Genomic DNA, 10,684 nt, shown 5'->3' with positions numbered 1-10,684 from the left:
ATAATATCACGCAGCTCATTTTGTGCAGTCTCTTCGATTCTCTGGTCTCACTTTGCGTTTCTTGTGAACAGTTATAGCATCGAAACCAGCTGAAGAAATTTGCGGCGTTGCAGGCAGCGGGAAGCTGCGTCGAGGTGAAAGATGCCCCTCTTCAGGCAACGTGCATCTGGGCAGCAGATAATGGCTCATGCAAGAAGGTGTACAGTGGATTTGAACGACGCCATTAAGCGCACCCAAGACTACCTATTGTCGATCCAATACGCTGAAGGCTACTGGTGGTCGGAACTGGAAAGTAATATCACCTGTACAGCGGAAACACTTCTCATCTTTAAGGTGTTGGGGCTGGATCAAAGGCTGCCTCTCCACAAAATAGAGACTTACGTTCGAGCGGAGCAACGCAACCATGGAGGGTGGGAATTGTCCTATGGTGACGGAGGAGAACTGAGCGCCACAGTCGAGGCTTACATGGCATTACGTTTGTTGAACGTACCAGCATCCGATCCAGCTCTCCAGAAAGCTCGGCATTTTATTCTCCAGCGAGGTGGCATAAGCCAAACGCGGATATTCACCAAGATGCATCTATCTTTGATCGGTTGCTACGATTGGAGAGGGGTTCCCTCATTACCGCCCTGGCTCATCCTTCTGCCTGAGCGGTTCCCGACGACTCTTTATGAAATGTCCTCTTGGGCACGATCTTGCGTCGTCCCCCTGATGATCGTCTTCGATCGTAAGCCTGAATTCAAAACCAACCCTTCAATCACTCTGGATGAACTATTTGAAGAGGGATCAAAGAATAATGCCCGACTTGAGCTACCAAGACAGGGGAACTGGATGGATTTTTTTGTCGCCCTTGATAGAGTGTTTAAGTTGGCGGAGAAATACAACCTAGTGCCCTTCAGAGAAAGAGGACTGAAAGCAGCGGAGAAATGGGTGCTAGAGCGGCAGCAGGTTTCGGGAGATATCGGTGGTATCTGCCCCGCCATGTGCTACTCCATTCTGGCCTTCCACCTCCTCGGTTACAGTGTTTCGGATCCCAACGTGGAACGAGGCCTTCAAGCTTTACTGAATTTCGCCATAGAGACGGAAGATCAGTATACGGTGCAAAGTTGCATCTCTCCTGTCTGGGATACGGCCTTCGTAATGCGTTCTCTTGCGGAGTCGGGGCTTCCCCGACACCATCCATCCCTCCAACGGGGTGGCGACTGGCTCCTGCAGAAGCAAATCCTCCTTTATGGTGACTGGGCGGTTAAGAATAGGAGAGCGGTACCAGGAGGCTGGGCATTCGAGTTCGAAAACCTTTGGTATCCTGACGTTGACGATACAGCGGCTGTTGTGATGGCGCTGAACGAAGTTCGGCTTCCCAACGAGGAAAGAAAGGAAGCGGCCATCGACCGAGCCGTGACATGGATCGCCAGCATGCAAAGCAAGGTGGGAGGGTGGGGGGCTTTCGACGTGGACAACGATCAAGAGTGGCTAAACGGCGTTCCGTTCGGCGATCTGAAAGCCATGATCGATCCCCCCACTGCTGACGTGACGGCAAGGGTGCTGGAGATGGCAGGGCGGATTCTGAACAAGACTGGAGGCTGCCGGAGCCTAAAGCTCGGAAACTCTGCAGTCGAACGAGCTTTAGCGTATCTTCGCAAGCAGCAGGAGCCGGAAGGGTGCTGGTATGGGAGGTGGGGAGTGAACTACATCTACGGGACGTGTTGGGCGATAGAAGCGTTGGCGAGGGTGGCACCGAGGGAGCATGAGAGGGAGATAGAGAGGGGGGAGAGGTGGCTGGTGGGGTGTCAAAGGAAGGATGGGGGGTGGGGAGAGACATGCAGAAGCTACGACGATCCATCGCTGAAAGGGCAAGGAGAAAACAGCACAGCATCACAGACAGCTTGGGCGATCATGGGATTGCTAGCAGCAGGCCATGCATTAGGCAACTATGAAAAGGAAGCTATTGAACGAGGAGTAGCGTATCTTCTTGAAACTCAGCTGCCTGATGGTACATGGCATGAGGATGCCTTCACAGGCACTGGTTTTCCTCGCTATTTCTATATCAGGTATCACATGTACGCTCTCAGCTTTCCCTTGACTGCTCTGGGACGCTATAGAGCTGCTCTACATGTTATACAGCAGCAGCCTAGTACCCCAAAATCCTGCAAAACTTTGTACTACAATTGACCACTATTTTTGCGTCCATAACGTAACTTTGTACTGCAGTTCATTTCTGCATCACAATTTTTCTCTCGGGGGAGGACGGGATTGTGCATCGTTAGATTACAATGGATGATGGTGGGCCATTGGATGCCTCTTTTTCGAAACGTTGCAAAAGTGGTAGTTAGAATGTGCATGCAGGTTCCATGCAAATTTGGCCTTCGATACATTGTTCGCAATTACAAAGAGAGATCATGCACTCCATGTGAAAGTCTCGCAATTACAAGTTCATCTACGTTGCGACCGGGCCTCACTCCCTCGCAGTCTATTAGGCCTTACGAGATGACCTCACACAATCGAATTCGTTGGCAATTCATCTCGCAATTAGTATGCGATCTGCTTTTCTGTCAAACCGACGAATAAGTCGTTTGCCTCAGGCTATCGCCTTCGGCCTTTGCATCCTGCCCCTCAATTTCATGTGGGAGAACGTGCTTCGCGTTCATCATGCCTGTTATCTCGTTTGTGTTGTCGTTTGGCTGCCCGTGGCGTTCTTGCTCTAGTTTTTGGCGATCCTGATCCCCTTCTTCGGCCCTCTTAACTCTATGATCGGCGCTCTCATCATGAGCTTCTTGGTGTTCATCATACCCTGCGTAGCATATCTAATCTTTTTCAGGAAACGAGCAGCTCGTGAGGTATACTTCTTTCATGAAGCTGGCACTCCTTGCAGTTGTTCCTTGCGCATATTAAGCATTCCTTGACTTTCATCTATTATCCTGCCACACCCAAACACGAGTAAGCTTATTTAGGCTTCTCATTATCAATCTTTGCTAATCCAAGTACTAATTCACAACCGCATCAGAATTTGCTACTAAAAGTTCTGTGTTGCTGCTAATTGCCGTTCAACTGTTGCTGCTCCTGCAACGTTAGAAGACGTTGGCATGTTGTTGGATGGTTCAGGAGGCTGCGGAAAAGCCAGCGAGGTGGATGCCATCCTGGAGGGGCATTGTAGCGTTGAATAGGCTAACCATCACGATGATCTTTCATGCATTAGGCTTTTGCTTTGGACGTTGGGCAAGCATCACCAATCTTGCAAAGCAAGTGAGCTCCTTTGGACTATTTGACAAATGCTACGAATGCGGTGCTTGATATTTACAAGGCCCTTACTCGTGCTGATAATATGATACTGCGTAAAAGTTGGAATCGGCACCAAGAAGAAGCAGTATCGAATGGCTAATAGTATGAAACGGCACATCATGCATTACATCATTGATCAACCTATCGGCATCGAAGTTGACGAATTTAGTTGCATTTCCCCATCTGTTACATTTTTGCAATTTTATTTCTACTTGTTGCATGCATAACGATTTTCCAAATCGCACATGAATCGAAACTAGAAGAGTTTTGCATAGACAAATCACATTCGATAGATACCACTACTACTATTTCGGGTGCTCAAATTAAAGCGAAGGTCAATGAAGCAGGAATGATTTGGTGGTGTTGGTGAAATCTATGGATGTTTGGAGGAGCTACCACTACACATCCTGGGAGCAGGCACAACTGAAATCAAGCAATTCACATGAGAAAATCACATGAATATGATGTAGCAGTATTTTCGTTGTGGGATGAACCAAGCTTATGCAAATTGTGTCAATTCTATTGGAGTTTTTCTGTTAATGGAAACGAGTTTAAGTCATGCATGATCGATCGGCAAACTAGTTCATCAGAGGCTGCGGATATAGGATTTAAATTGATCATCAGGGCCTTCAAGTGGCCTATATTAACAAACCTCTTGACTCTGGAGACTTGAATGGATAGATCATTTATCATTTCATCATATAAGCTATGTGTCTTTAATCCAGTGGCAAAGCTATGGGTTTCACACTAGTTTTTGCCAATGCACACACCCATATCAACTATCATGGCATTGATCCTCCTTGGAATCAAGAGTGCCTTGATTGAGATTCCAAATTCTCAGCAGAAGCCTCTAGCAGTTTGTGCCCCACTAGTAGTATGGCCAAACCTTTGTATTGGGTCTATTTTGGTGGGTCTTACCAACCCCTTAATATAAGTCGACATTATTTGCTTTTTGCCCCTATAAAGGGCCTATGGAATGGGTGTGTAGATGTTGGTGTTGATTTTGTTAAGTTAATCAGGGTTGTTTAGGTTGTTGGTGCAATTTTTAGGATTAGGTGTGCGCATTCTCTAAAGGTTTACAGCTTCAATACTCTCCCTGCTTCACTTGAGGGTGGCTAATTATTCTTGGCTGCTCTAGTCTCTACCGGCTCGTGTATGCCTTGCCTTAATTGGGGCTATCTTGCAAGGTTAATCATAGCTTAAGGGAGAGCTATGCTCCTTATGAAGCCTAGAAATCAACTTGCATGAAGTGCCAGTGCGGATTCTTGCCGGGTATTAGCGCGATTTCAATGTTCCTAATTGGAAGGGCATTTTCTCATCTTCTCTTGCTAAGGTATACCTCAAAAGATGTAGATGAAGGTCTCCAACGATGCTTTCGATGTTTCTTTACCTTCCTAACTTGCGGAATGAGTGTTTGTAGAGATGTATCAGCCACTCTTGTGATCTTAGAAGTCTTGCCAATGGTATGACATCTCTTTCAGTCATGCACTTCTGCTCTTAAGCTCATAGTGTTTTTGTGTGTTACGTATCAATGTGCAACTCCTAGCTAATGTCTTCCATGTTGACCCTGTAGATGTGCTGTTGCTTGCATTTGGAGAAGATTCGATAGATCTGGTGGGATAAATCCTTGCGGGTAAATTCCTTTGGCTCGTTTGACAGTTGGCATGAGTGATAGTATGGTACTCATATTTTGGCATTGGTCCAAGATGCAATATATAGGTTATCATGTGTGGAGGATCTATCCCTATTCTCTTAGCCCTCTACATATTGTCCTAGGTCTTTCTTTTCTTTGCAAGTTTCATTGGTCGTTTCTATTTTGGACTTACCTTCTGCTTGTCGCCTCCTCTGGATTCTGCATGTTAATGGCAGATATTGAAGGTGTGTCTTCTTACTTCAGGTCTTCTGTCCTCTATGTTTGAATGGATGTCCATCTCTTTAGAAAGGCTGACTGAAATGCTCTATTTATTTTGAGTCCCTTGAGCTCTCGATCTGAATAGATACCCACTTCTTTAGGAACGCTAATCAAAACGCTCTCTATTCCTCGGTGAATGAGGATCACTTGGGGTCCTTTTTGTACTCTCTTAGTGGACTTTGCCTTTATTCGGATTGATTGGCAAGCACTTTATGTTCATACTTGATAAGTCAACAACTTCCTTATGTGATAGTGATTTTAGATAGGTCTAGTCGCATACGATCAATATCAAGATATTATCTTAGTCTATGTGTTTTTTCGTCTTTCATATCTTACCAACTCTATGGTGAATGATTCCATGTAGTTAGAGAGAGTTGTTATGATAGATGTTTTTTAACTTTGATTGTCCACTAAAATTTTTAATGTACATGATGAATTCCAACCTTTGTTTCCTATGCATGTTTGATAGAATAATTAAATATGATTATGCAACTTTGACTTACAACAAGTTACAATGGTTCTTCTAAGCACTATATTCATATTTCTTTAATGCAAGGAGGTCCTCATATGGGTGGGGCTACCTAAAAAATCCAATGTTTTGGGTTTGTAATTGTTCTATTCTGATGTTTTTTACTTTAATTTGATTGTCCACTAAAACTTTTAATATACATGATGATGTCCAACCTCTGTTTCCTATGCATGTTTTATGGAGTGATTATATATCACACAACAACACAAAGCAACTATAGACGCGCTTGGTAGATGCGCAAAATAGCGAGCGCGTCTATAGGCATTGCTTTAGTAGAGGAATTATGGGCACGTCTAACAACTCGTCTATTTGCGTGTGTATTAACACGTCTACTTGCGCGTCTAAACTGAGAAAATATGGGCCCATCTAACATCGCATTTATCAGCACGTGTATTAGCGTGGTTATTTGCATGTTTACACTGAGAATTAGACATGCATTTAGATGCATAGATAGATGCAAACCAAAGAATACAGAAAGTGAGATTTTGGTGTACATCATTGCTTCCCAAACATTGCCCATGATTACCAAAGCACATAATTTTAACAGAAGCACCAATGATTTTTGCAAGCCCAGATATACAAGAATTAAGTGAGGTGAGGAGAATGAGACAATATCCAAACAATTGTTTAGATCTACAAATACATTCAACCCACTACTACTTGTGCTACTCATGTGCTCATCGAAATCAGCATATCACCAATGGTAGGCTCGTCCTCACGGGTAATGGCCTCAATATCTGTATCTCCTATCTCATGACTCGTATCACGGTCATCATCACCTCCATGGCCATGATCATCCTCCATACGCTCCATATTAGTAAATGTACTATACATCACTTTGGAACGTGGCGTAATAGGTATGACACGCCACCATCTATTATTATCCACCATTGGTTGATAGACAACCTAATTCAAACACCAATACAATCATGTTATTTTTCTTGCATCAAATATTTAAAAGCGAGTATTTTTATATGTGTGCACAATACTTGTTCACATTGTTGCGGTAGTACTAGTGTGTCCTTCCTACTTTGCCAAAACTTTGTGGAATCAATAGTTACAAAGCCACTTGCATGGCATTTGATTGTTGCATTAGGGCCTCTTTCCACCATGTCCTTAAACCACTTTACATCCAAAATATACACAAAGAAGCGTCGAAAGTCAAGCATAATAATATCTTGGATTATGCCACAATAATCATCCATGGCTCCATTGGCTCCCTCAAAGTAGCAATGACGCTGTAATCTTGTGTGTTTCTCTTATCATCAATTCGTTGTGTTCGAAAATGCTTGCTCTCACACCATATAGCATTGAACATAGTGCACTACACCAAGAAAAAATCAATTAAATAAGCAATCTAAATTATTGAAAGCTCCTAACTTATGCATAGCATTCTATATACCGAACTTGCTCATGCATTCCCTAGCATACTCCCATTCTTCCATTGTGATATGCATCCCCTCATCTTAATTTCTCTGCTTTCTCCATTTCATTAGGTAGCCAATCCACATGAATATCCTTTGGAAGTGCTCTTAGATACTGAGGGTATGGCACACGAGATCCGTGGTGTGTATGAAAGAGGGCCCTTTCTTCTTGTCTTCTTGCCTTTGCATCCTCGTATCTTGTCACCCATCTTTTCATCACGTCACTATTAAGCACGCAAAAGAGGTTGATACTATTATGCAACTCCGTCTCTATTACTTTGTTGCATCCTTTCCCTTGAGGCACAATAGAGGTCATCCTTAGGTCTTCATCATCTCTCCATAGTCGTGGGAGAGAGCTATCCACATCAACAAGAAACTCAGAAATATATATAAGTGACTCTTGTACCAACCAACCCTTGGCCATGCTACCTTTGGGTCTTGCATTTTGTCTCATGAAGCCCTTCAAGGTCTTTATGAAGCGCTTAAGGAAGAACAACCATCGTGCATGTATAGTACCGCATATAGCAATCTCATCCACCAAATGCACTATAAGATGTAGTTGGCTTGTGAGAATAGAACGTGGAAATGTCTCCTCCACTAAACAAACCACCTCCACTGACATAACTCGAGCATTCTCAAGCATGGTGGGATCTATTTCCTTTGAGCTCACATACCTAGAAATGAAAAAGTACAGCATATTAGCAATATGCATTCAAACTTGCATGGAGCATTGATACGCATCATATTTTGTATCATGTAAAGTACCTCACAAGCTCGCCCATCTTGTAAATGCAATCTTTCACATCCTTCGATGCACTATGTGAAATGCTAGTAGGTAGTATGAACTGAACCCACGAGGAGGTGGTTGATTAGTTGCTTATAATTATTCACTCACAAATTTGAAAGGAAAAAGATATTATGAACATAAAATACTTACTTCGAGCATCTTGTGCCAATCATGAGATTTCAAGCCATATAATTTCTCTACACCTCTTTTCTTGCTCTTTGTAAAGGCTCTCTTCAAACACCTCATGCATCCAGTGGGAGTACGAATTGTAGTAATACGCGCTTCACCGTCGCCATCTCTAGCTTTGATAACATCCACGGTGCACGAGGTAAAAAAACATGCCCATTTGGTCTCTCTTGTGGCCAAGCTTCATGCATCCTCCCTGTGGTACGTAGATCCTTCCTTATGCCTGCGGAATCTCATGTCCCATTCAAATGCTCCCAAATGGTAGATGCCACATTCATGAAGATATGCATGGGATCAAGCAGGTGATTGATCTTTAGGTGGGACCAATATGGTAAACGATAAAAGATGGAGTATCTAAACAAAATAAAGTGTTAGCGGGCAATCTTTATTTCCAGCCAATATAGCACACAATAGTTACAAACCCTTATCGGCTCATGCCAAGTGGTGGAGGAGTCGTGGAACCATCCCAAATTCTCATCCAATCTCCCACGGTGAGTGATTGTGGGAGGACTTCATTCCAAGGGCCAATATATCTAGGATGATTAGGTGGGAGAAATCAATGGTGATTCTCATAGATGACCTTATTCAATGCATCTGCCCATGAGGCAACTAGCGAAGGACCACAAACAGGACATGCATGGTAACCCGATGTAGTGAGACCTGAACAATAGATGCAATTAAGAGTTGAAGGTGGGTTTAGGGTGCCACATCCTTTGCCGATTCATAATTAGAAGTGCAATGCTTACCTGAACATTCGCCATAGCCTGGGAAATCATGCATCATCCACATCAAGATTGCTTTGCAGTTGAATTCTCGTGATGAGGAAGGCCTACTCACATCATGCACCTCGATACCTCTCCAAAGTATCTCTAGCTCATCAATCAAATGCTCCAAATAAACATCAGGGTTTTTGACTTTATGTTTCCCTGGAATTCGAAGGGACAGCATAACATGTCCTTTCTTAATAGCCATAGAGGGTGGAAGATTATAATTCACCAATATCACTGGCCATACACTGTAAGACTTGCTTTTGAGACCAAATGGGTTCACACCGTCCATACCCAATCCAAGTCTCAAGCTCCTAGGTTCTTCCTTGAAGCTTGGCCATGTGTCTTCTTCCATGCAAGAGAGTCCGCGGGAGTTCTCCACTTGCCATCGGTTGATCAATGGGAGGAATGCCATGACATGACCTCTGCAATAGATTTGCACTTGAACATATGTTGGATGCGAGGGATTATGGAAAAATGTCCAGAACCTTACGAGGCATGTCCAAAGTTTTGAGATCTGCTCTATATCTTGCCTCTCCACAAGTAGGACACTCTCTTGCATCCTTGTGTACTCCAGGAAACAAAATGCAATCATTGACACATGCATGGATGTGCTTGTAGTCTAATCCTCCAAGAGAGGTCACATGTTGCCTTGCCATATCTCTTGAGGTCGGTAATTTATTCTCCCTTGGAAGCATTTTACACAATAGCCTGCACGTGAAGACCATAAATGAGGAAAAGCATTCGAGTAATTGAACCCCCTAGCATAATTCACCATGTTTGCAAAATAGACTTTAAAGCTTACTTGAGTAATGCATTCAAACTTGCATTGCTCCATCCATAGATGGTTTGCAAGTTTAGTAACTCAAGGGAGGCACGTAGAACAGAGAATGTGCACCCCTCAAACAGTGGAGTCGATCTATAGTAAAAAGATCATCCTGCTCCATGCTATCATCCCTCCCTTGATGGACATATAAATCCCACACCATATCATCAAACACCTCCTCCTCCATAGCTTCATGAGGTAATGGCAGAGGGCTACTATCACCATCACTCCATGCATCCGTAACGGTCCATCCTGAAGATCCCACCTCATATCGCCGACGCTTCACCTCCTCATGGCGAGCATAGGGCAACATATGTGGGTGTGGCACTGCATCCTGTATCAAATTAAAACGGGATCATAACTCAAACATATGAACACCCATAGGTATCTCAATCAACCTTAACTTACAAACCCTTACCCTATTTATGGTCACATCCCATTCTCCATACTTTGAGATGTGATTGAGTGTAATCCCGCATGCACGATACATGTTTCCTCGACATCGATCACACATACATTTGATTTTTTGCTCCAACCACATTTCGCGATGGTGGATACGGAGGGATTCATCCTCACTGGAGCTACTTGTTGAAGATGAAGACATCCTACAAACAAACATCCCAAAAAAATTTACTCTTCTTCAAATGTTTAATTTTAAACTCTGTGGCACGTCTAAAAGCGCGTCTGTTTGTTCTGTGGTGCACGTCTAAAAGTGTGTCTAAATGGGCATCTAAAACCGCATCTACTCTGTGTATTTAGATGCCCCTATAGACATGCTTTTAGACGTGCCTATAGATGCGGCTTTTAAACCTGCTTTTAGCACGCTCGCTTCGCTTTTCTTCACATTACTTATACTTCGCGTGGCTTGCTTGCTTCCTTATTAGCAGATCCACAATTTCGATGCTTAAGAGGAAGGCTCCCATACATACTTCCAAGCTTACACTTAAGAGGAAGGCACCCACACTTACTTCAAG

General features: G+C 43.6%; 1 pseudogene; it reads left to right on the top strand.

Moving 5' to 3' along the window:
- The first annotated feature begins 207 nt into the window (after nucleotides 1-207).
- On the top strand, nucleotides 208-2,172 carry LOC147886568 (dammaradiene synthase pseudogene; annotated as a pseudogene).
- Nucleotides 2,173-10,684: the final 8,512 nt, after the last annotated feature.

The sequence above is a fragment of the Dipteris shenzhenensis genome, chromosome 24, assembly GCF_047967505.1.
Source record: "Dipteris shenzhenensis isolate YYH24624 ecotype China chromosome 24, Dip_SZ_1.0, whole genome shotgun sequence".
Taxonomy (NCBI): Eukaryota; Viridiplantae; Streptophyta; class Polypodiopsida; order Gleicheniales; family Dipteridaceae; genus Dipteris; species Dipteris shenzhenensis.
Note: the sequence above shows the minus strand (reverse complement) of the source record. Positions and strands in the feature narration are given on the sequence as shown.